Below are 26,028 nucleotides of genomic sequence, written 5' to 3'. Positions count from 1 at the left end.
AAAGGCGTGCACCATCACCGCCGGCGAAGATATACTTCTTACTGTATTGTTTTTTAGGGTCATGGCATTCAATAGATAATGACATAAACTTCAACAATGCCTATTTAGATTTTTTTTTTTACAATGCTGTGACAAGCCTTTTTTTTTTTTTTAATTATGTATACAGTGTTCTCTGCCGGCAAGAAGAGGGTGGGCAGATCTCATTACAGATGGTCATGAGTCACCATGTGGTTGCTGGGACTTGAACTCAGAACCTTTGGAAGAGCAAGCAGTGCTCTTAACCTCTGAGCCATCTCTCCAGCCCTACCCCCCCATTTAAAATTTTCTTTATGCCTGAGTGTATGTGCACCACAAGCATGCAGATGCTCATGGAGGCAAGAGGGCATCAGATTCCCTGGAACTGTAGTTACAGGCAGTTATGTGGTATTGGATATAGGCACTGGGACTTTTGCAACAGCACGTGCTCTTAACTGATTTGCTGTCTCTCCAATCCCTCACACATCCTACCCCTAAATACACAGGCTGTCCTACTTGTCCTTGTTGCAAGCTAGTTCTGTTATATTGGGAATCAGGGACTGAGTTTCCAATCCAGACCAAAGGATTTCATTATGAAATCAAAAACCTCTAGTACACAATCTTACAAAAATTATAAAATGTGACAAGCCAAATATTACAAAACTAAGCAACATATCAGTTTTGTAATTTAACAACATATGAATTAAACAACTACACCACAGCTGTGTTCATGCCAAACAGAAGAAAAGAGCATATTCAAATACCAACACTATCTAGCTGCTAAATGCAGCTTGCTAATATGTGAACAAGTCATGCTGCAGTGAAAGAGGGGCTAGAAACTTGAACCGTTCTGCTATTGTAATTAATTTGGAGAGGGTATTATACTTCTTTTTCGAGACAGGGTTTCTCTGTGTAGTTTTGGTGCCTGTCCTGGATCTTGCTCTGTACACCAGAGATCCGCCTGGCTCTGGATTAAAGGTGTGTGCCATCACCCGCCCGGCTGGTACTATACATTTTGAAGGTAATTTTTTTTACCTCTATTAGTTTCAGATTAGTAGACTACAATTTCCAGGTCAAGTGATAAAAGCATACATTTCTTCCTAGATATCTTTAAAAAAAAAGTCTACATAGCTCTGGCTGTCTTGGGATTCTCTATGTAGACCAACCTGGCCTTGAACTCAGAGATCCACCCACTGCTGCCTCCCAGATGCACCACCACCACACCTGGCTCCTAATTATTTTTAGAACAGGGTATGGTAGCCTGTAATCCCAGTTCCTACAAGGCTGAAACAAGAGGATTCTAAATTATAGGGTAATCTGGAAAACTTTTGAGTCCTGTCTCAAAAGACTGGGTGGGAGCAAGCTCAGGGGGAAAAAAAAAAAAGAAAGTAGGATCACATGGACTCAATGAATGAACTAAAGTTAAAAAAAAAAAAGTAGCTCTCTAGAAGCTGGAGAGATGGCCCAGTGGTTAAGAATGAACACGGTAGCCGGGCAGTGGTGGTGCATGCCTTTAGTCCCAGCACTAGGGAGGCAGAGGCAGGTGGATCTCTGTGAGTTCGAGGCCAGCCTGGGCTACAGAGTGAGTTCCAGGACAGGCTCCAAAGCTACACAGAGAAACCCTGTCTCGAAAAAACAAAACAACAAAGAACGCTGCTCTAGCAGTGGGCAGGAGTTTGGGTTCCAGCATGCAAGTTGGGTACCTCATAGTACCTTAATTTCCAGGGAGAGCTTTGGCCTCCTCCAACATCAGCACTTATATACACTTATTCTCCAGCCTCCATACACATAAAAAGTAAACTCTCATTTTAAAAAAAAATTACTAGAATTCAGGGGGCAAAGAGATTGGATTGCCAAGTTTGAGGCCAACCTTGGCTACAATGTAAAACTGTGTCTCAGTCTAGTTATTTTGAGATTGTGACATATCCAATGTATTTACTGTACCATATGACCCAAGCAGACAACTGTTCTGAAAGGGAAATAATCGGTCACAAGTCCTTTCTTGTATGTGCTTAGGATCAGTAACAATGCAGCATTCAAGTTCTTGGAGTGAGCCACCATGTGGTTGTCGGGAATTGAACTCGAGCAGCCAGTGCTCTTAACCTTTGAGCCATCTCTCCAGCCCAAGTTCCTGAAGTTTAGAGTAACAGTGTCCATGTGTGCACTATAATGTGCCCACTGACCTCAGCATTGGGCATTATAGAGATAACTGTTTCTGTTACTAAGGACCACTCACAGTAAGTTGTATCAGTACTGACAGGGTCAGGCTTTACTGTCAGGTACTCACTTTTTTGTTTTTGAGACAGCATTTCTCTGTGTAACAGCCCTGGCTGTCCTGGAACTAGCTCTGTAGACCAGGCTGGTCTCAAGCTTACTGAGATCTGCTTGCCTCTGCCTCCCAAGTGCTGGGATTAAAGGCGTGCATGACCATTGCCTAGCTTGGTACTTATTTTTAATTGTTAAATGAAATTGTTTCTTCTTCAATCGATAATTAGACACTGGTCTAAGGCTACCTTTGTGGATCAGAGGGGCTTGGGAATCATTCTTCACCTTTATTATTTTCTTTGTCCAAAGAATGTTTCTGCCTAAACTGCTTTTCCTTCAGGACAAGCATATGAAAACATGTTTGTGTGTGGAGGGATTAAGAACTGTTGGATTGTGAGGTATAAGCACAAGCTCCAAAAATTTCGGAACTATTTTTCTTGGAGTAGAGTTGAAGGATGATTACACTGTGAAGGCAAAATAGAGAAAATTACTGCAGTATAAATACTTATATAAAGTCTTTAAAATGTATGCAGTTGTAAGCTAGGAATGGTGGCACATACCTTTAATTGCAGCAACCAGGATTTATTTTCGGAGACACCGACTTGTTATCTATAAGTTAGCTCTAAACCCCCAACTTCCCAAGTCCTGCTGTTTATGAAACCATGCAGATGGTATGCCTTTTGTCACCAGGTCTGTTTGACAATTGTTGCTGCACCTCTTTGGGTTATATGCAGAGTGGTAATACTTAAGAATGCAATTTTCTTTTTGCGGCCTCCTGATTGAGTAGCCATTCCTATGCAGTGGACTTCAGGTTGAACCAATCAGTTGTATTCTCACCTCCTCTCCTTGTTAACAGATACTGCCAAGCAGACTTGTCTCTTTAATTGTTAGTGTATAATATATATGTGCGCGAATTCAGGTTGGCAGACACAAGGTCAGAGGACAACTTTCATGAGGTCCTTGTACAGTGGGTTCTGGGGTTCAAACTCAGGTTTACCTGCTCAGTTACCTGATGGCCTGGATTTGAGCTTACACTTCAAGTACTGAAAAATGATAGCTAAATATATGTCAGTATTTGTTTTCTGTTGAGAATGTAACCTTAGGATACTAAGATATTCTTACATTAGAAACAACTCCGAGCTTATTTACTGAGCAGAGTATTGCCATGCATTGTCTCCATGATGCTCCTTGAATTGAATATTCTCTTAAAATTGCTCTTCTTTTTCCGTGTGTTTTTTGGCAAGCTTGTAGTATGCATGTACCAGGTCCACTAGATACAGCCACGCCCACATTTTCCAGACACCTGTATTGGATCTGTAAGAAATGAATGGATGAGTTTAATATCAAGGTTTCATCATGAACGATTCCTTAAATTCATGCATTTAATTTTTTTTTGTCCGTGCGTTATTTATGCCTGGTGCCCAGAGTCCAAAAGAATCAGATCCCCTTAACAAGACTTAGAGCCCACAGTGAGTCACCATGTGGGTGCCGGGAATTTAATCTGGGTTCTATGGAAGAGCAACCGTTGCTTTTTACTACTGAGTCAACTCTTCAGCCTCTTAAGTTAATTTTATAAGCATTTTGAATTATTTGGGATCAAGGGCAAATTTTCAGTGCTGAGACTTTATTTTTGAGATAAGGCTTATATAGCTCAGGCTGGTGTCTGTCTTACTACCCTAACCTCTGAATGCAAGGTACCACCATATTTGGCTTAATTGGCCTTGGATACAGTAATGAGAATAGTTACTAGAATTAAGTTGTTTTATTTACATGTATGAAATCAATGAATATAAGGTATGCTATTAAAAATCTTAACAAAGGTTTTAAATCAGGGGCTTTTGGACAGTGACTCAAAACTTGTTATAAGTTACTACTTTCAGTGAATTTATTTAAAATCTGGTAGAAGAGGAAAGAATATGGTCAAAATGCACTGAATTCTCAAATAAATAAATACATTACTAAATATATAGACTTCACATATAGTTTTTCTGGTAAATTTCAGTGCATGGCTTTTAATCTGCATTTTGTTTTTGGTTTTTCCTTTTGAGGGTTTCTCTGCTAACAGTCCTGGCTCTCCTGGAATTCAACTTTATAGATTAGGCTGGCCTCCAATTATCTGCCTGCTTCTATCTCCCCCTGCTGGGATTAAAGGCGCATATTCGAGTACACCTTGCTTATTTGCACTTTTTTTTTTTTTTGGTTCTTCAAGACAGGGTTTCTCTGTGTAGCTTTGTGCCTTTCCCGGAACTCACTCTGTAGCCCAGGCTGGCCTCGAGATCTGCCTGGCTCTGCCTCCCTAGTGCTGGAATTAAAGGCATGCACCACCACCACCACCACCACCACCACCACCACCACCGGGCTATTTGCACTTTTTATTATTGGGAAACAATGTAAACAAATTACAGTATTAGCAGTAATCATGACTATCCCAATTGAAGTGATATTTCCTTTTAATACTGCTTCAGGTAGCTTGAAATGTCTGCTGGACACTGGCTGAGGCATTGCTAGGTATCATGGAGCTAATAAAACATGTTATTTCTCTGTAAAGATTAAATTTTTAGTTATTTGATTACGTTCTTCCTAATTCAAATGCACTGTACTTTATGCACTTAAACAGTCTTGATTTTGAAGAGCTCCATAGACTGCAGCAGACTGAATTAGAAGTTAGGCCTACAATCAAAATTTTCAAAGTTCAACTCTGTCTTGCGATATTCAGTCAGTGACTCAAAAAGTAGAAAGAGTGCTATCCATATAGCTTAGTGGTAGTACTTGTTTGCACACACAAAGCCATAGTGCCAATACAAGTGTCTGGGAGGGAAAGGGAAAAACTCAAGTGAATTAGGACCACTCATATTGAGAAGTCTGACTTTGATATCAAATTATTACATTGGTGTTTTTTGTTTTTTTGTTTTTTTTTTTTTTTTGGTTTTTCGAGACAGGGTTTCTCTGTGTAGCTTTGCGCCTTTCCTGGAACTCACTTGGTAGTCCAGGCTGGCCTCGAACTCACAGAGATCCGCCTGGCTCTGCCTCCCGAGTGCTGGGATTAAAGGCGTGCGCCACCACCGCCCGGCTGTTTTTTGTTTTTTGAGACAGGATCTCATCATGAAGCCCCATTTGCTAGGCTTGAACTCAGGGGGATATGACTGCCTCTGCCTCCCTATTACTGGACTTAGTATTGTGCTAAGTACATTTTTAAAGGACTGATTCAAACCTCATTCCTCTAGATAGCCATATAGTCAGTACAGAAATGAAGAGTCTAGACACTAACATCAGGCCCCCCCCCCTCCCCCAGCACTTTGGAGTTCCTATATACAGCCATTCTTTAAGCAGGCCATCCCACCTGCACAACTTTAGCTATCTGCACATCATTTCCCCAAATGGGTATACTTACATTACTTAGATGCTCTCCTTATTTCAATCTTCCATGGAAACTTTTGGTTAAGTGTAAATTGTCTATTATGAAGTACTGATTGCAGTCAAAACCAAAGGAACATGGATTTATAACTTAAGGTACAGAAAATCTACCTTAATGCTTAAAAAGTATTAAGTAAATTTTAGCATTTAGTAATTCCTAGTGCAAAAGTTATTTTTGCCTCAGCTCATGTCCTAGGCACTACACAATACTGCCCTTTGAATATTAAGCATTTTCATATATTTCCTTAATTCTTTGGAAAACTCAATGAAGTAGGCATATAATTTTTGTATGAGTAAAAGTCAGAATGAATAAGCCAACGTCGTATGGAACTGAGACTCATCTTTCTATTGCTAACACCTACTAAATGACAAAACTAACTTTCTCCTGATAGATGACTATAGGTATATACTTACCCACCATGATGTACAGTAGTAGAAATGGTTTGACAAGCTTTAGTTTGACTTCAAAGAGCATACACATTTTAATATGTCCAGTGTTACCAGAAGAATTATTTCCCACCTGTCAAATACTTTTTAAGCCAATTCTAACAGAGCTCTAAAGTATCCTCTAAAAATTTACTTCCCTCAACTATGATAGTCACCAGGGGCTTATTTCTGTGCCAGGCTTGGTGGTGCATGCCTTTAGCCCCAGAACAAGGGAGGTAGAGGCAAGAGGATCTCTGAGTCTAAGGCCAGACTGATCTACATAGTGAGTTCCAGGACAGTCAAGGATGTAGAAAGACCCTGTCTCAAAACAAAAGAACTTATTTCTACTTAGGTTATTTGAAATTTATCCTACACCACTGCACAGATATTAGTTACCACAATTAGCTTAGGAGAAAAAATGGTGCCAAGATGGATCTCTGTGAGTTTGAGGCTAGCCTGGTTTATATAGTTCCAGGACAGCCCACAGCTACAGAGATTCTGTTTCTGAAAAATGAAAGGGGTGATGGTGGGTGCCAAGTGGCTCTTTGAATCTTGGGTGTCCAGATTCAAAGCAAGTTACATTTATTAATGTGTCTCACTCCCAGTGGCTGAAGTATTAGATTGGTGGATTCAGTCTTATAATTGCCAGGAACAGAAAGTAGTCTGAATATAAAATCCTAGACAAGCTCTGCAACTTTTTGTTGTTGTTCAAAATGTATTAATTAACAGCCCAGTAATTTAACCTGCAGCCATATTGTCTTTCCTTAGAAATATCCCAGGTTATACCATACCAGAATATATACATCTCATGAGATCAAATGGACCTACATTTAAACATACTGGATGAACTATAGTGCCAGGACATTGTAATGAATAACTACCTCTGATGCTTTTAAGTATTTCATTATATGTAACTCTTAGTGGTTTTTGTTTTTTTCATTTGTATTTATCCTTCCAGTTAAATCTCTAGGAAAAAACAGAAACAAAAAAAACCTGCTAAGCAATGGGATAAGAATGACTTCAGGCCAGCCGGGCGGTGGTGGCGCACGCCTTTAATCCCAGCACTCGGGAGGCAGAGCCAGGCGGATCTCTGTGAGTTCGAGGCCAGCCTGGTCTCCAAAGCGAGTTCCAGGAAAGGCGCAAAGCTACACAGAGAAACCCTGTCTCGAAAAACCAAAAAAAAAAAAAAAAAAAAAAAAAAAAAAAAAAAAAAAAAAGAAAGAATGACTTCAGGCAATGTAAAGTTTAATTCCTGTTAGAAATGAATTTAAGACATTTGCAGAGGCTTATGCTGCCTGTCAGCTGCTTTTCTCCTTTTGCCTCTTTCCTGTTCACACAATCACACACTACCCACATAAGTAAACTAATAAATTCAATCATTATGGATTTCTCCTGTCAGTGACATTCATAAAGGTAGCTGGGCAGAGACCAGCCCCATTCACTGTACATTTAATACTTTCTCCAATAGCGGTTCAGGATCCCAGTTGGGTTTGGTGGGCATTAATGATATACCCATGAAGAGCAAATACCACCCTTTAGAATGAAATTACTCAATAGTAAGGTTCATGGTCACTGTTTATGTCTTTTTCTTTTCTTTTCTTTTTTTTTTGAGTAGCATCAAAAAATGCACAAAATACAAGTTTGGTTATATAATCATTCAAGACCTGAAAATGGCAATTATGAAAATAAAAAGAATTCAACAAAATGTTTTCTGTGGTTTGACAGGGATTTACCATGTAACTCACAATGGCTTGGAATTCCCTAGTCAGTACAGGCTGGGCTCCAAGTCAGTTTCCCCGTTTCTACCTCAAGGGTCCTGTAGGTTAGTGCCATCAGGCCCCATGACCAAACCATTAAGCATTATGCAGGAAAATGATTGCAAAAGTATTTCAGAGATTGTCTCCTTTGTCTTCTTAGCTGGTTTTCTCAGCTGAGTGGGAGCTCAATGTCCTCAGATTCCTTTAGGAAGTAAGTGACCACTTTGCAATGAATTGGGATGGGACTTTATCTTCTAAGAGAGGGATTAAATAAGTTGTGAGATAGAGAAGGTTCAGTGGCACTTGCTACTTTTGCAGATCAGGTTCAGTTCCCATCACTCACATGGTGGCTCAGAACCATCTATTCTCTAGTTCCAAGGGGAATATGATGCCTTCTTCTGACCTCTATGGGCAGCAAGCACATACATGAAAGCAAAACATCCATACATATAAACCTTTAAAAATAAACAGGTTGTTGCTTCTAATATCTTTAACGAAACCCTTTTAATTCTGCCAGTCTCAACCATTATTTATTTTTTTCATATTCAAACCTCTTATCTTTATTTGGCACCCACTTTTCTCTATTCCATGATTCATTCCTTAAACCACGAAATCTGGTAACTTTTTACTATATTGTTAATTCAGTTTATATGAAAAATAACAAAATTTAGTAAGCCTTCACTGAAAAACAATGCCAGCTGGGAACCATCTCAAAAGCAGCAAGAAATAGGAAAAAAAGAGCAGAATTTTAGAAAGGCACACAAACATGAACACTGAAAATGGAATAGCCTCATTGGACTAAAATTAATACCCAGTATAATCATACAGAAAAAGCAATCACTGTAAACAGTGCATCACCCTCAATGACTTCTCAACTCTGACAGTGTTATATCATATAATTGTCACTTACCTATTCCACAATAGTGTTTCCAGTAAAACCCACATTATTACATACAAGGAACATGCTGTTTACTTGCAGTATTGCAACTATAATTGAAGCACTGTATGTCAACTTTACTCTTAATAATAAGCTTTATATATTACCTCTTTAGAGAAAGACCCAAATCTTTCCACAATTATTTCCTCATACTTACAAGTGCATGGTTTTGTACAGTTTTCTTGTATAAATGTGTTGATGGCTGGAACTCTGAGCAAACTAAAACTCATTGGACTATACCCTTTAAATAAATAGGTGAACTGCATATGTGAATTTCATTTCAATAAAGCTGTTTATAAAAAAAGATACAACTCAAGAGGATTACTCTTTACAGCAAGTTCCCGCAGATAGCATCTCAAAAGCCTATGAATACATACCTACTTACATAATTGGTTACAGTTGAGCAACTATGCATACCTAAATTTCCTGAAATGGTTATGTTCACCAACACACAGTTTATCAGCATTTATCTTCTTGCAAAGACATGTTCTACATGTCCCTTTAATTGTCCAAACCTGTTAAAATCTGAGAAATGAGATGGTAAGATAGAAAAAAGATGGTAGATGCTTTTCTAGGTAAAATAATTTGAAGTCATTTAGACTTGTATTTATTTAAGTTTAGAGGCAAAGTTTCTCTGTGTAGCCCTGGCCATCCTGGAATTTATTCTGTAGACCAGGCTGGCCTTGAGCTCAGAGATCCACCTGCCTCTGTCGCTCCTGTAGTGGGATTAAGGTGTGCACCACTACTGCCTAGCTTGACTTTAAATTTGACCCTGAGACATTTGCTGCATTTACCTTAAGCCAGATAGTAAATCCAGAAGCAAAATCTATGTCAAACTGTTACAAATACCACACCTATGGTACTAACGTGAGACTTTCGTTTTCTAACTATTGTCAATTCAAAGTAAGAATGTCTAAAATATGAGAAATAAGTTTTATTATCTGAAATGAATTAAAAGATTGTTACAAACAAACAAACAAACAAAAAAACAAACCCACAGTAGCTAAATCCAAATGGTGTGTCCATCTGTGTCCACTTAGGGAAATGTACACTATGGCAAACATTTTCCTTAATCAAAGAGAAGGTCTGAAAATACATTTTTTTTCCCCTGGTAAAATGTTTTCCTTTTCTTGCCTTATGTTTCTAAAGAACATGGAAATTTTTTTTTTCCTATTAAAGACTTAACTTGTACAGTCTTTCTAAAATACACCGATTATTTTTTACCACACATTTATGGCTGAATATCCATTATATTTAAGGCTAAAACACTTCAAAGCACTCAATCACATGACAAATTATAGAATCCATTATATTATATTGGTCCCATTTTTCACACTATTTCCAAACAATCTGCTATTTTTCTTTCAATAAATCAGTCTTCCACAGTAACTCAAACTAAGATTATTGCTCATATAAATGTTTTATAAACTAAAGATTCATTAGTCTAAACCCTACAGTTAAATCTAAGGGCAGAAAGGAAATGGTAAACACTTTGTTTCCTTTGTAGTACTTACCATCATTCCAGGCAGAAGAACAGCAATATTTCCGAGGCTTTTACATGGTTGAATTTATGCAAGAATGGCTTTTGCCACTCTCCTGGCTTCTTCTCACAACATAAGATGAATCTTGGAAAACTTTTTTTAACCGCCATCATCTGCATACACCTTTGACTGTTCCTACTGTGTTTTGGCAATTTAAAAACCAATGTGCTTACTTTTTTGAAAGGAAGATATATTTATCAGTTGAATTTTATTAAGTTCTAACAGAGGCATAGTGTGTATTTTCACTGATGCAAACAAACCAATGCTGGGGATCCAACCAGAGCCTTGAGTATGCTAGGTGACTCCTCATCACTGAGCTACATCTCCTGCACAAAACTCAGTCTTCAGATTTAAATGCAAAAGAGGAGAATAAACAACACAAGTTATGCTTATCAGCATTTTTAACTCTTCAAAGACCCTAGGTAGGAAGTAAAATTTCCCATCTTTCCATAGTGAACTTCAGAATCTGAAAAACAAACACACAGTACTGCTTTAGTTATGCAACTGAGGAAAACAGATAATTTGAGATGATCAAAAAAAAGGACTCAAAAGTTCTTGAAGTAATCATACATTTGAAATATGCCAAAGAAGACAATGCACTTTAATTGGTTGGGTACCAAAGTGGGTAACGGAAGGGGTTGGTTAATGCATTAACTAAGGTTATCTGCATTAAGATGTCACAACGGAATAATCGTTTTGCATACTTTTGTTAATATATGCTAACAAAGGAAGAAAAGGTAAGTTGGTGATGCATGGTTACCAACTTTGAGTATCCTAAGTATTTTAGCATAGTTCATTCAGCATGAGTCCTGAGTAAGATTGCTCACTTGCAGTCCCTTTTCAATGTCTTTTACTTACTGGTGGGTAAGAAAGATTAGGTGCTAACTACTTTTGGTAGCACCTTGTCTTTCTTATTTTCGGGACCAAAGATACAACCCTTCGCGCTCAGTTATCTACTAATGATTATTCTTTGAGGCCCTTTGCAAATCATTACGGGGGGAGGGGGGGAGAGAGAGGGGGAGGAGGGGAGGGAAGGAGGGGGAGAGAGGGAGGGAGGGGGAGAGAGTACGAGCGCGCGCGCGCGAGGGGGGGTCAGACACTTGAGGAAGAGGGCATGAGGGTTAGAGAAAAAAATGGCAACACGACAAAAAAATTAACCTAGGTTTAGCCCCACTCATCGGGTGCAAGCGGGCTTCTTGTCCAACCTGGCGCGAGGCCCGCCGTCCCCGGCCCCCAGAACACAACAAAGACACCTCCTGCCCAGAATGTCCCGCTAGGAACAATCTAAGGTTTCCTTCGCGCCCAGAAGTGAAGCGACTTCCTGGGTCCCCCGCTAAAAAGCCGAGGGAAAGGCGTGAGGCCCTGTGCAAGCCCGGCGGGTTGAAGCTCACGCCGACTCGCGAGGCCATCGCCGGTCCCACGGCCCTGCCCACCCCCAGTGTAGTCTCCGTCCAGTCCCAGCCAGTGCTCGAGGTTATCAACCCCTACATCCTCTGCCTCACCATTCTCACCACGCCACTTCTCAGCTCCACGAGCGCCGAAGCCTCGGCCCGCAGCGGCTCCTGAGCTTCAACATGGCGGCCGGTCCGGTCTCTCTCTGGGCACTCCGACCGGAGCATCCTGGGCATTGTAGTTCTAGCCGTAGCCTCTGCGTCCCTCACGGACTTTAGAGGACTACAGATCCCAGAATGCACAGCTCTGGAGCATGGCTATTGGGGCCGCTCGGACAGAGGGATGATGTCATTGCAAAACCCCACTGCATTCATTGTGCTACGGTCTCTCCACCCCCCAACCCCCCTGCTGCTGCTGCTGGGCTCGCTATTGCTGCTCGCTCCAGCTGAGCCCTGAGTAGCAGCAGGACCAGGGCAGAGACTGACTCTAGTCCTTGGACTTAGGACACCGCAGCACCTTCCCTTACGTGCGTGATTCATTCGCATATCATTTCTGTTTATGCCTGGGGTGGGGAGAAAAATCCCAAACCAGGTGAGTTGAAGTGATTTATTCAAATCGTTCTCCCAAGTTATTCCTCCCGCTTAGTGCTCAAGGCTTTCTTTTGGAAGATGGGGCCGGGAATGGGGGTATGGATTCGGGAGGTTCTCACTGGCGCTGCTAAGAGCTAAACCGCTCTGTGCAATTTGGGTCACTGCAAAGAACAACTCCAGCAACCTGCCCCCGCCAGAGGACTGGTGCCTGCCAATTTCCTCGCCTCAACTCCTTTTAACCTTTTTGAGGCTGGGAGAGGGGGCTGGGCTGGCGAGGATGTTGGGAAGTGCACTTGGAAAACAGGAGGAGGGCAAAGGTGGCGGACTGCAGTCCTGTCATTCTCCGGCCCCAGTGCTGAGGTTTGAGTGGGAAAGGGTGATGTGTGGGGAGAAATGGAGACAGTGATTTAAGGTGGTCGTGCTTCTTTGGAACATTTGTGTCTCTTGAACTAACACACACTATTTTTTAAGATGAGCATGCTTCTCTTGAGTCGCTTAAGTTTGGTAGGGATTTATTTTATGTTTGCATGTTTGTGTCGTTTGTCTCGCTTTTTTTCTGCTGGACTTGAGGTGACAGTGTCCTTTAATGGTGCATTCCGTGCCAGTCAGAAATATTTCACGTGTATAGAGGTTTTCTCAGGCTGCTAGAAGCAGCATTTTTGTTAAGCGGCTTTTTCCCCCTCGTTTTTTTTGACTGCGGGATTCAGGATTGTTTGAAAGTGGAGCTGATAGATCTGTGCTTGTGTGAGTGTTTTAAATCACATCGCAATAGGCTCTTGCCACTGACAATGGTACTGTGAGGAGCTGCCGTTTCCCGAGGCTCAGTCTCCACTCACACTTAACGGTTTGTAGACGGAATCGATTAGGAAACCTGGGTACTTTTTTTTTTTTTTAACACTTTAGAGAAAAGAAAAGTTAGACGTGCTGCCACCCTTTACTGTCCATTACTGAAAGGTATCCAAGAACAGTGAGCCTGACCAGGGAAACCAGGGAGCATGCTAGTGTGCTTTTTGTTTGAATTTTGTTTTTCAGTGAACTGACACATTTAGTAAGGCAGGGCAACATTCTGGCTTGTATGATGTTGGCTCTCCTCTTTTAAGAGTTACGGGGATGAACACTGCAATAAATATGTTCCTTTGAGATAAACAGCTGGCTGATTCCAGAACAGATGGGGCCAGTCTTAGCTGAGAGATATACAACCTTGGAAATGAATGGACTTAGGGTCAACCACACCCCCTTTAGGAATGTCAAAAGAAGGAGAAATGCCAGAGTATTTGCTTAACTCTAAAATGCTAAAGCTTTTCACAGCGGAGTCAGGCTTTTTGGGGGGGGCGGAGGGGGGCGTCATTACTGTCCGTTTTACCTTCTGTGAACCAGTTTTATTCAGTTTTAATTTAGATGCTCAGGTCTCCAAAGTTGCAGCTGGGTGATACTTTGTTAAATGCTGTGTGTTACTGAAAGCAAAGGACAGTCCATTGTATGGGTTTTGTAAGTAGAGTGATTTATTGGCATGCAAGGAGCAGCTTGGATTTGGGAGAAGATCAACAGTCTGTTGCCTACATCTTTGTGGTGACACTCTGCCCTTCTCTTCTATGCCTTTCTTTCTCTGCCCACCCCGTTCCCACCTCTCCAAATTCCATTTCTTTCCTTGTCTATTTGCAATAAATGCTAGTTTTTCTTCTCTGTTTTAGGATCTCCCCTGTGTCAGGAGAGTATCACATCTCTTTTTCTAAGTCTCTTTCCAACCCCCCACACCTTCACCTCACCCCCAAGGAACCCTGGGGTTGGAGGATGTAGGCTGTGTGTGTGAATTTTTATTCAGAGTCCTCTTTGAAGAGGCTCTGACATTTCTTTTTCTTGGAGTCTGTGCTTGGAAGGATGACAGCGATGAGCCTGATCCAGGGCTGGGGTTGTGGTTTTCCTGACAGACGTAACCTGGGCCCAGGAGCATATGAACAATGAAATGCAGCCGTGGAGCTCTTGTACCTTTATTTTCCATGACACCTGCTAAGAAGTGCCCAGGGTTTAACAATTTGTTTTAGTACTTTACACAGAGAATTCATAAATGATTCCTGAAAGAAGTAGTCCTCAGTAGCTTCTGATTAATTTAGTGTTTTTATTTCTTCTCTGTATTCCAGTGAGTGGTGGGGAAAGAGTCTATCCCTTGGCATGATGCTAGTAACAGTGCGAGTGGCAAAGCGGCATTTGTGTTTCTGAAGGTAGTTGGAGTTCCTGCCATTTTGTCTTCTTTGTGGCGGAGAGAAGTTTGTTGTTTTATGCTGCTCTCCCCGGGAGGCTGGGTGTGGTGGCAGTTGTGTCTCTTTACTTAACCGTAGTGTTTCTTCAGGCATGCAAAGTCCGATGGCCATTTGAAGTCAGCCTATGGATGGGACTTCTTTTGTACCACCGTGCATTACTAAATCCCTTCTCCTGCAATGCTCCCTTACTCACTGGGGGGTTTTAGGTGACATAGGGAGGAGAGATGAGATGGATGGAAGATTCCATTTGCCTCTATCCCTGCTGTCCTGTCACTTTCAAGAGCTGCACATGTCTCTCTGCCTCAGTTTGTAGATCTGCAAAGGGACACTAATCTTTGCTTCTTGGTTTGCTTGACCTGGTATTAAAACCCTCCATGATAAAGCCCGAAACTTATTCTGACAGCAAAGATCAAATGAGCAGGTATTGTGTGATAAGTGCTGTGGTACATCAATGAAGAGAAGTGTTTTCCCTGCATTGAACTATTCCAAGTATGATGTACTGTGCTTCCTGGTAAATGAGTTGAAGATGGGATGGAGTAACCAATATGACTTTCTTCCCTTTTCTCGAATAATCAGGGAACGTTTCCTGTAGGAAGTGGCACTTGAAGGGACTTGAGTGATCAGGAAGTAATTTGGGGTAGCAATGGGAGATGCTTAGAGTAGAGCAAATAGGGTTTTTGGCAGAAGGAACTGCACATTCATCAAACAAAGAGAAGAGTGGTGAGTAGCAGGTCACTTCTGAAGTCTTGGTGATGGATGATGATGTTTGACTCTTGGTGGAGACTGGAGGTAGAGACTGGAGAGACACCATGTTTGAAAATTATAATTGCATAAATGTGTTGATTGATTAGATGTGAGAATAGGAAGAAAAAGTAGAATATGCCTTGCATTTTTCCTTTTTAAGCAATCCAGATGACTTTTACAGAGAAAGAGACAGCTGATTGGGGGGTGTTGGTTCAGGAAGTGGGGGAATTAATGTATAATATTGGGAATGGCGTATGCATTTTCAAGGTTTAGCTTTCTCACTATAAAATGGGTTTACCACACTACAGTATACTGATGTTCAGATGTGTGTGCACCATGCTAGGAATCCATCATCAAGTGAGATAGTGTTTGCTTTCAAGAAATTTCTCTGAAGAAGAAAAGACACATGAACTTATGGAGGGGTGTGGAACATGAACTTATGGAAGGGTGTGGAGCGATGTGGAAGGGTGTGGAGCGATGCTGGGACAGCACAGCCCCGCAGGAGGCATTCGTTCTTGTGGGGTGGGAGATTAACAATGTGGCCTGCAGCATTTGGCTCTAGGTTCCTGGGTCTTGCGCAAATTAGGGGCTCTGTGTTTTTTTTTTCCCCCCCAAGACAGGGTTTCTCTGTGTAGCTTTTGGAGCCTATCCTGGAATGTTCTGTAGACCAGACTGGCCTTGAACTCACAGAGATCCTCCTGCCTCTGCCTCCCAAGTACTAGGATTAAAGGCATGCGCCACCACCGCCGACTGCTCTGTGTATTTGTTAATTGGATGGACCAAACTAGGTCTCTAAGGATGCTTTCTAAATAAAGAAAAATTTCAATGTATTGAAAGATACCATTAATAATCATGAAATGTCAAATGTAAATGCTATTAGCAGATCATTTTCTGAGATCTATAGCCTTTGAGATGTTTTGTGGGTAAATTTTTAGGGAAATTCAGAAGTATTTCAGTTCTGGTTTCTTTTAGGGCTCAACTTCCTAAATTCAAGTTAGTTTCTCAAAAATCATTCTAATGGCCATAATATCCCCTAAATCAATGGACTTTTTGAATTTTATGGATAAGCAAAGTTGTACATACACAAAATAAATACAATTGAGTGAACTATTGACAATATTTTTCTGTAGTAAAGATATATTTAACTGCATGAAAAATTCTGTAATGTATCTTCCCCCTTTATTTTATTGCAGAGGAAGGGGGAAAAGACAAATAAAACATCACAATGTTATAATTACTTAGGAAGTAATTTCTGTATTTTCTTGGCTGTGGTAGAAATATGGCCAGTCTCCAAATGAACATTTCCAAGTGAAGAGGAATTTTATGTGATCCACAGATAACTTATTTTCAGGTTCCTTCCCATGGGAATCTAACCTTGAAAATTAGAGGCTTCCTCAAGATTATTCTTAAAGAAAGATTCTTGGGATTTTTTTTTTTCAGTGGTGGGGACCAAACCTAAAACATAAGGGTCCCTTGAAAGTCATCAGGAAGACAGGACCCATGAAATCACACGTTAATGTGTGTGTTCACATGCTAGAGTTTATTTGTGGATCTCTGTATTTTCTCTTATCAGTATGTGCGTGCTCTTTGAACCTGTTTCATAGTAAGATTGTTGTGAGGGTTAAATGATAATATTTTAAGATTTATTTTATGTGTATAAATGTGTGTGTGTATGCGCGCGCACATTTAGTGTCCTCCAAGGCCAGCAGAGGACATCAGATTCCCTGTAACAAGTTACAAAGGGTTATGAACCACCATGTGGGGGCTGGGAAACTGAACCTGGGTCTTCTGTGAGAATAGCAATACTCCTTTTTTTTTTTTTTGAGACAGGGTTTCTCTGTATAGCTTTGGTGCCTGTCCTGGATCTCTCTCTCTGTAGTTCAGGCTGTCCTCGAACTCACAGAGATCCACCTGGCTCTGCCTCCCAAGTGCTAGGATCAAAGGCTTGCGCCACCACTGCTAGACTGAGAATAGCAATACTCTTAACCACCAAGCCATCTCTCTATTTTAAGTATCTAGCACTAAGCCTGATATAACTGGTGTTCATGGTGGCTTTTTTTCCCTCCACTTTGCGCACCCCCCCCAAGACAGGGTTTCTCTGTGTTGTCTTGGCTGTCCTGGAACTGGATCTGTAGACCAGTCTGGCCTTGAACTCACAGAGATCCTCACAGACCTCCCCAGTTCTGGCATTAAAGGTGTGTGCCACCACTGTCCAGCTTCAATAAGGATCTTAATGGCCACCTGATGTGAGCTTCCATTCACATTTCCCCAAATGTCCTTATAATAAGATTTGTTTTCCTCAGCACTTAAGAGGCAGAGTGAGTTACAGGACAGCAGGGCTACACAGAAAACCTTGTCTCAAAAAACAAACAAACACAAAATAAGATTTTTTTTAGACTGCTTTAAGTTGTCTAATTTCTTTAATCTCCATTAATGTTTACCTTTTATTCTACTCTGAATCATTCACAATGTTTGAAGATCACAAGCCTATTGTTGTGTATAGTGCATTCCACAATTTGGATTTGTTTATTTCCTCATGATCAGATGCAGGTTAAAATTTTTGACAAACATTGATATCTATTCCAACAATCAATGCTGATGATGTGAACTTTAGCTGGTCTCATTACACCATTTCTCATTTGTCACTATGAGTACTAAATAGGCATCACTCAATAAATAAAATGTTGAAAATTATCAATAAGTGTAATGTTTAAAATAGCTGCCATGGAACTGGACAAATGGCTAAGTAATTAAGAATACTTTTGCCGCCTGGTGGTGGCGGCGCATGTCTTTAATTCCAGCACTTGGGAGGCAGAGACAGGCCGATCTCTGTGAGTTCGAGACCAACCTGGGCTACAGAGTTCCAGGAAAGGCTCCAAAGCTACACAGAGAAACCCTGTCTCAAAAAAAAAAAAACAAAAAAAAAACCAAAAAACAAACAAACAAACAAACAAAAAACCCCAAAGAAAAGAATACTTTTGCCATTGCAGAGGACCTGGGTTCAGTTCCCAGCACTCACATGGTAACTCAAGTTTTAGGAGATCTGACATCCTTTTGTGACCTCTGCATGCACTAGGCCTATATTTGTTGTACACATATATACATGCTGTCAAAATATTCATACATATAAAATAAATCTTAAAACCCTCTCTCTCAAAAAAACAAGACAAAACAAAACAAATAAACAAAAATCCTTATTGGTTGTAATGAGTCCATTATTTAGTTCAATGTGTGGATATTAGTGTGTCCTTCAGGTGCTGTTGTTAAATGTTTTCAAGAGCATCACAGCAAAACCAGAGGGCGTGTTTGTGGGTAGTTTCTTGATTGATTAATGTGGAAGGGCCCAGCCCCCTGGGGGTGGGACCCCCACCCCCCTAGACAAGTGGTCCTGGAAGGTTTGAGAAAGGTAGCTGAACCTGAGCCTGGAAGCAAGCCAGCAAGCTGCATTCCTCCATGATTTCTGCTTCAGTTCCTGCCCCCATGTTTCTGGTTTAAGTTCTTGCCTTGGCTTTCCTCTCAGAAGTTGGGTTTGGTTAGTGTTTTATCACAGCAACAGAAACCTCACTAGGACATGTTTGTAAAATAGCTCTGACTAATTTGCATGCACATAAGCACATAAATATATGCTGTCTGTAAGGTGCTGGCATCTCTGACTAAGCTGGTTCATGTTGACCTTTCCTGTGATTCCAAGGTCATTTTTAGGTAGAAGCTTTTTCTTGTTCTCATAAAGTCTTTTTTATTTTGTCACCAGTAAAATACAAGGTCCTGAGCTGGGTGTTCTGATAGAGAAGCACAGGTGGAGCTTTCCTCCCACTCCACTTTATTCTATGAGACTCAGATCCTATAGTAGGGTCTTTGAAATGAGATGCACTATGAAGGTGTATTCTGCATGCTACTTCATTCTTTCAATCCTATGTAGATTAAAAATGCTTAGACACTTGACGGATGTGGTGGTGTATGACTTTAATCCCAGCACTGTAGTTCGAAGCCAGCCTGATAAACAGAGCAAATTCCAGGACTGCCACGGCTGCACAGAAAAACCTCATCTCAAAAAGAAAAAAATGAAAGAAAAGAAAAAAGAAGTTTAAATTACATTAATTGATTGAACGTGTGTATGTGAGACCTGGAGATCAAACTCATTCAGGTTAGCAAGTACTTTCTCCTTCTGATTTATCTCATTGGTCCATGTGGAGCAGATTTTAGCCCCATTTTTATATGTAAATAAGGGAACAAGTCTCTGAGGTTAAGCAACTTTTATCCCCCCTCTCCCCAGCAAATGTAGATTTAATAAGGACAGTGAGTGGGAAGGTGTCCAAGGGAAAAATAAAGCTGTTCTGCTATTTGGAATTAAACTAGCTAAAATGATGATGATGATGATGATGTAGTCTCTGTAGGTTTTCTGGAGCCCAGTGTCTCAACAACAACAACACCAAAAAACCAACACCAACCAAACAGCTGTTTGAAACTTGCCATCTGAAAGGTTTGTCTGTAAGCATGTAAGCATGTAATCTTTAAGAACAGGAGCTTTCCTTGAAGGAGACCCGATCTGGTATTGGTGTAGGCCCGGGGTTCTGTTTATGTCTTTCCTCAGGACAGTGAGGTTCCTCTTTGGATTCCTGAGCACTGTGTGCACCCTATGACTGCTGCTGAAACTCAACATGACAGAGACCTATTGGGCCTTAATGAAAAACTCTCCACTTCCGATGCCAATGGGGATTGAGGGCCCAATATGGTCAGCTTTGGCAAGCATTAACATAAGCCTAGGAACTGTAGCCATGCTTTTGGATTCTCCAGAAGAGCTGCCAGCCTAAGTCGTGCTGGGATCAAGAAAAATGGGCCTTGGCGGTTCGTGTTCCTGGAGTTGTATCCATGCCAGTGGACGTCCACGCGCTCCAGAAGAGAATTTGACGTTGCTGCTGCCGTTGTTGCTGTGATAGCAGTGGTGGCCACCGCTGCTACTGTTTCTGGGATTACCATTTCATAATTGCAGTGGAGACCCTGGCAGCAAAAGTAGCTACAACAGTTAATCTTTCATTCTATTGGGCATGATAAATTTAATTCAATAGTTATATACATTTCAATTGGCTTTGAAAATTATAAATTTATAAACTCAAGTTCCATTTGCTTTTGGGATACCATCTTACAAGGACTCGAATTTGCAGTATGGCTCATTAAGGAAGGGAATGGCTCAGTTGACTTTAGCCTACTGGCTATGGGTGGGATAGGACCTCTGTTGCTCTTTTCTGTGTTGAACACACAGATTGTAAGCCCAGTGCCACTTTGAGATCTTTGGCAGCAGTTAACTCTGCAACTCACACACAATTGAGCCTGTATGGTAATGAGTATTCAGAGACGGGTAATGCCTGGGGGGTGCTCACCAACCCAAGACAGAGCAGGGCAGGCGTCTCCATGACGGGTAAGGTGACCTGCTGACGTCCCATGCAACCTAAGTCAGAAGCTCATTTTTTAGTAAAAGGGGGACCTGTAGGGTCCTGGCCCCCGTTTTGGGTAACTGTTGCCTTGTTTGCTGACCTTGACCTTGATATCCTCCCTATGCTAATTCCCTGCCGGGTTCCACCCTCCTGAATGCTTAAGATGCAAGATTGTAGAACATCGGTAGCGAACTTCTGCCCTCTGGGGTTCTCCCATTGTGCTGTAAGCCTGTATTTAAGACCTCTTCCCTCCTTCAATAAACAGCATTCGGCATTTAAAAAAAAAAAAAAAGAACAGGTGCTTTCTTACAGACTGCTGTATACTATTTATGCTGTAACAACACTTTTCCAATCTCCTCAGCCATTCTAGTGACTCTTATTAACTTTTTGTATATGTGTGTGTGGAGTATGTGTTTGCATGTGTGTGTATGTGTGTAGAGGCCGGAGGTTAATGTCTGATGTCTTTCTTAATCTCTCCCCTCCTTAGTTTTGAGACTCAGTCTTTTAATAAACTTGAAGCTAATTTAGGCTGTCTGGCTGATGAGTTCCAGGGATCTTCTTTTTCTCCCCCATTAGTGCTAGGATTCCTGCTTGTGCCTCGGAGCCCATCTTTTTTATTTTCATTTATTTATTTTTTTATTTTATCTATCTATCTATCTATCTATCTATCTATCATCTATCATCTATCTATTTATTTTTTTGAGATAGGATTTCCTGGAATTTGCTCTATAGACCAGGCTGGCCTCGAACTTAGAGACTAACCCGCTTCTGTCCACCAAGAGCTAGGATTAAAGGCATGCACCACTACACCTGGCTAAGCCTGGCTTTTAAAAACATGGGTGCTGAGGATCTGAACCCATGTCCTCATGCTTTCACAGCAAGCACTTTATCAACTGAACCATTCCCAATAAAAATCTTTGTCTTAAAAAAATGTTTGATCCAGAATCTAGTCAGGTATGTTTCGTACCAGATAATTGTGTCCTTTGGTTGTTTATTTTTAGTGTAGCACAATATCTGTCTTCTTGTTTTGGTGTTATCTTTGAATGTCTTAAGCTTGTTGTTCTGGAGGCTAGAGTTGGAATCATCTGATCGTTTTTTCATCATTAAACTTGGCTTAAGGATTTGTGGTTAGATTTTTCCATTGGCGACACTGCATTGCCACCCCCTTGCATCTTAGCGATGTGCAGGGTCAGCTTGTCAGATCACTGGTGATGCAAGGTTTGAGCCTGTGGTTAAGGAGGAACACTCAGATCTTCCCACTGAAAGGGCATCATATTTAAATGACCTGTGTGTGTAGGGGGGATATCTTGAGGGTATGTGGCTATCCTGTTTCTCAACAACTTTCATCTAATGTTTTCTAAATTCCCTCATTCTACATTTATCTTATGTTCAGTTAGCTTCCAGCCCCTCCCTGCCACTTCAGAAAAACACCACTCATACTCATCCCTTTCCCCTCCAATGTATTATAATCCGTTATCAGTCTTCTTTCCCTTCCCCAGCCTTATGCTTTCTGATATTCAAATTATCTCAGACGTAACCTGGGAGAGCCTATCTTATTTATTCTTAAAAGCTTGTGATAAAGGAGGCAAGATGCTCATGAAAGCAGGGAAACTAAGTCTGAGAAGCCACAAGTCACCTGGTCACAGTCAGTTAACAGGTGAGTCAAGTTGTAACCATTGTTCTAACTCCACAATGGTCCCTACTACTCCACTCATCCTCACTGTCTAGGATAAGAATGTCTCGTGTTGAAATGAATTTAAAGAATAGAGTGCAATCATTGCAGCATCTTGCTGATAGAAAATGATTGGAAGTGTGCAACATCAGGGGACTGGACATGTTTACACTAGGGAAAAACTTTAAAGCTACAAACAGGAGTTAGGGTGTTCTCTGAGGATATATATATTAAGTGACAGAAGGAAGTATGAAATGTATTTCATGAGGGATAAGGATATTTTGAATTTTCACAAAGAATCCCTGGAAGATTATGAAAAAGTACCATGGTTACTGGTAGAAAGTAGGTAATAGACAATGTGTGGATTATGGATAATGTACGTGTATACATGTATACTGAGATTTCTTTGCACACGTGCATGCGTGCGTGCATTTGTTTTATGAGACAGGGTCTCTCTAGATAGCTCGCTGGCTTGGAACTTGCTCTGTATACCAGGCTGGTCTAGACTTTACAGAGATCTGCCCGCCTCTTCCCCACTCCCCAAGTGCTGTCGTGGCTACCACACTTGGCTTATTTAATTAATTAATTTATTTTTGAGATTTCTTGATAGACATGTATCATGTTTGTGTGTGACAGGGTCTTACGCTGTAGCCCAGGCTGGTCTGGAACTCATTCTGTAGCCCAGGGTGGCCTCAGACTTAAAGTAATTCCTCTGTCTAGTGTTCCAAGTGCTGGGATTTTACAGGCTAGAGCTACCATACCAAGTATATAGTATTGATTTTGAAAGTAGCTCTGTTGATATGTAGTTCACATATATCACATAAATTGCCCATTTAAAGTATACAATGTAATGTTTTTAGTGTGTTTATCAAGTTGTATAATCTTTGCCATATTCAACTTTAGGGTTTGTAAGTCACCACCAAAAGGAACTTCATGCCTCTTAGCAGTTACTTGCTGCTTTTCCCAGCCTACCTGCCCAGTTTAAGGCAACCTCTATTCGGTTTTCTGTCTCTTTAAATTTGCCTATTTCAGTCATTTAATATCAGGGAATTATACCCTGTGTGGTCTTGTGTGAACGACATCTCCCATTAACATAATATTTTCAAAGTTCATAGATCATAGGCTTCATCAGTGCTGCATAACTATTTTATTATCAAATATAGTATTCCATTGTATGGACAGTCTACATTTTATGTATCATTTATCATATTATGGGTATTTGAGTTGCTTATACTTTTTGACCATTTTGAGTAATGCTGCTGTCAACATGTATTTACATTTTGAGTAGATATATGTTTTGATAATTAATTATTGGGTGGTCAACTAGGAATACTATGTTTGACCTTTTGAGAAACTGCCAAGTTGTTTTCTAGACAGCTCTAGCCCTTGGAATTCTCAGCAGCAGTGTTTAAGAGTAACCCTAGCCCTCAGAAGGCAGGTGCAGGTGGATCTCTGAGTTCGAGTCCAGCCTGGTCTACAGAGTAAATTCCAAGACAGCCTAGGGCTACACAGAGAAACTCCACCTTTAAAAAAAAAAACCCAAAGAACAAAAACAAACAAACAAAAAGAAGTTCCAGTTTGGGGGCTGGAGAGATGGCTCAGTGGTTAAGAGCACCTGCTGTTCTTCCAGAGGCCCTGGGTTTGAGTCCCAGCGCCCACATGGCAGCTCACAACTGTCTGCAAATCCAGTTTCAGGTAATTTGACACCATCTTCTGATCCGTTTGGACACCAGTTAAGCATGTGGTGCACATGCACACAAAACATTCAGGGGTTGGGGATTTAGCTCAGTGGTAGAGCACTTGCCTAGCAAGCACAAGGCCCTGGCTTCAGTCCTCAGCTCTGAAAAAAACAAAACAAAACACTCATACACTACAACAGATAAAAGAGAATAATGAATTATTTTAGAAGAGTTCCACTTTTTCCACATCCTTGCCAATATCTTTTTTTTTTTTTTTTTGTTTTGTTTTTAATCATTGCATCTATTCTAGTGAGTATATAGCATGCTCAGTTTTGGACTGTGTCAGTACATTAACAATGTAATATTTATTCCAAAACTAAAATAAAAACCCCAGGAAGAGAGACTGGGGAGAGGGCTCAGTGGTAAGGGCCCTGGTTGCTCTTCTAGAGGACCTGGATTCAATTCCCAGCACTCACACGGCAGTTTAAATTTTGTATTTAACTCCAGTTCTAGGGGATCTGAGGCTCTCTTTGGCTTCTGTGGGAACCAGGTATGCACGTAGTACGTAGACTTACATGTAGGCAAGACATCCATACTCATAAAAAAAAAAATTTAAACATTTTAAAATTGGAAGAACTAGGAGCTCAGAAGGAAAAGTTTCAGCCAGGTAGTTGAAGGGTCAGTCTGTTCGGATCGTTTCAAGGCAGAGACACTGCCCAGCTTTCCCCTTTCAGCTGGGTGTCCAAATGCATACACAGTTTCCTGGTAGGCTTTTTAGTGCCCTGGCTTGCCTTCCACTAGCACGCCCACCTTCATTACCCGGAGTGTAGAGGCCTCGGGTCTAAAGGGCTACCCTCGGGATGCCTTACACTTCAGTAGAAGCAGCTCTGAGCATGACTGTGACCATGTTAGATCTTAAGACTAGGATTCTGTGGGTCGTGAGGTCCTTTTGTGAGCTCCCTCCACACAGGGTTAGGGCATTAGACGAGGCTGCTTTAGCCATGGTGGGCTGGTGACCTTTAGGAGAGACCTCAATGTGGGAACTTGCATGTGACTTTGCATTTATGTTTTGGTATCTTTAAGCTTTATGACAATGGACAAGTCCATTTTCTCCAAAGCTCTCATTATCTATGGCAGGGGATGCCTGCCTCAGCATCACCTCACAGATAGGTGCTCATTAGTTGTAAAGGAAAAAAAAAACAAAAACCTTAGCTGTAGAAAAGATGGCAGATCCCAATTTTACTAACTGACCAAAGTCAATATCAATCATGAGGCAGCTATATTTTTGAGAGAAACACACCACCACTTTGCGGAATCCCTCCCCAAATTTATAACTTCAAGGGCCTAGGGAGATGGCTCGATGGGTAAGAGGTTTTGCTGTGTAAACACGAGGACCTGAATTTGGACCTTCAGCACCCACTTGAAAGTTGAGTGTGGTTGTGGATGCCTGTCATCCGACGCACTGGAAGGGCAGAGACAGGTGGATTTTTGGGCCTTGCTGGCCAGCCAGTGTAACTGAAACAGGGCCTTCAGGTTCAGTGAAAGACCTGTCTCACAAAATAAGGCGGAGTGTGGAAGACAGGAATCTTCTAAAGTAAAAGAGACTGAAAGACAAATAGAAACTAAATGCGACACATGGTCCTGGATTAGTTCTTGGATCAAAGAAATTTTTCTCTTTGTCTATTGATATAATTCATATTGCCATAATGAATGCTATTTGTACAGTGGGTAAAAAAATCAATTAAGAGTTGAAACTGGATTAGATTTAGGGTCAGTATTAATTTCCTGATTTTGATAATTATACTGTGGATATATGAGGGAATAACCCTGGCTTTTAATGAAATATTACATACTGAGAGATAACGTGGTATCTATAGCAGAGAGAATGATAAGGAAAACGTGGTAA

The 26,028-nt window shown here is 41.1% G+C and overlaps 1 protein-coding gene and 1 long non-coding RNA gene across 4 annotated transcripts in view; one reads left to right on the top strand and one right to left on the bottom strand.

Annotated features, from left to right (window-relative positions):
* Positions 1–587: 587 nt before the first annotated feature.
* On the bottom strand, positions 588–12,006 carry LOC128095295 (uncharacterized). Of its 2 annotated transcripts, XR_008213207.1 has the most exons (4): positions 9,232–12,006; positions 7,002–7,086; positions 2,841–3,594; positions 588–2,744 (listed from the first exon to the last, which is right to left on the bottom strand). It is a non-coding gene; the product is annotated as an uncharacterized LOC128095295 (long non-coding RNA). The 2 variants fall into 2 exon arrangements; XR_008213208.1 differs by lacking the exon at positions 7,002–7,086.
* Positions 12,007–12,168: 162 nt separating this feature from the next.
* Positions 12,169–26,028, top strand: part of Rab30 (RAB30, member RAS oncogene family) — a 103,243-nt gene continuing 89,383 nt past the window's right edge. The window contains exon 1 of one of the 2 annotated variants that reach the window (XM_052714149.1): positions 12,169–12,338. The gene's annotated coding sequence lies outside the window, so the exon portion shown is untranslated. Of the gene's footprint in view, positions 12,339–12,479; positions 12,698–26,028 lie in introns of those variants that run through there. The other variant, XM_052714151.1, reaches the window with a different exon arrangement.

Source organism: Peromyscus californicus, unplaced genomic scaffold (genome assembly GCF_007827085.1).
Source record: "Peromyscus californicus insignis strain IS unplaced genomic scaffold, ASM782708v3 Scaffold_4__1_contigs__length_199733344, whole genome shotgun sequence".
In the NCBI taxonomy this organism is placed as follows: Eukaryota; Metazoa; Chordata; class Mammalia; order Rodentia; family Cricetidae; genus Peromyscus; species Peromyscus californicus.
This window is presented reverse-complemented; position numbering and strand designations above follow the sequence as displayed.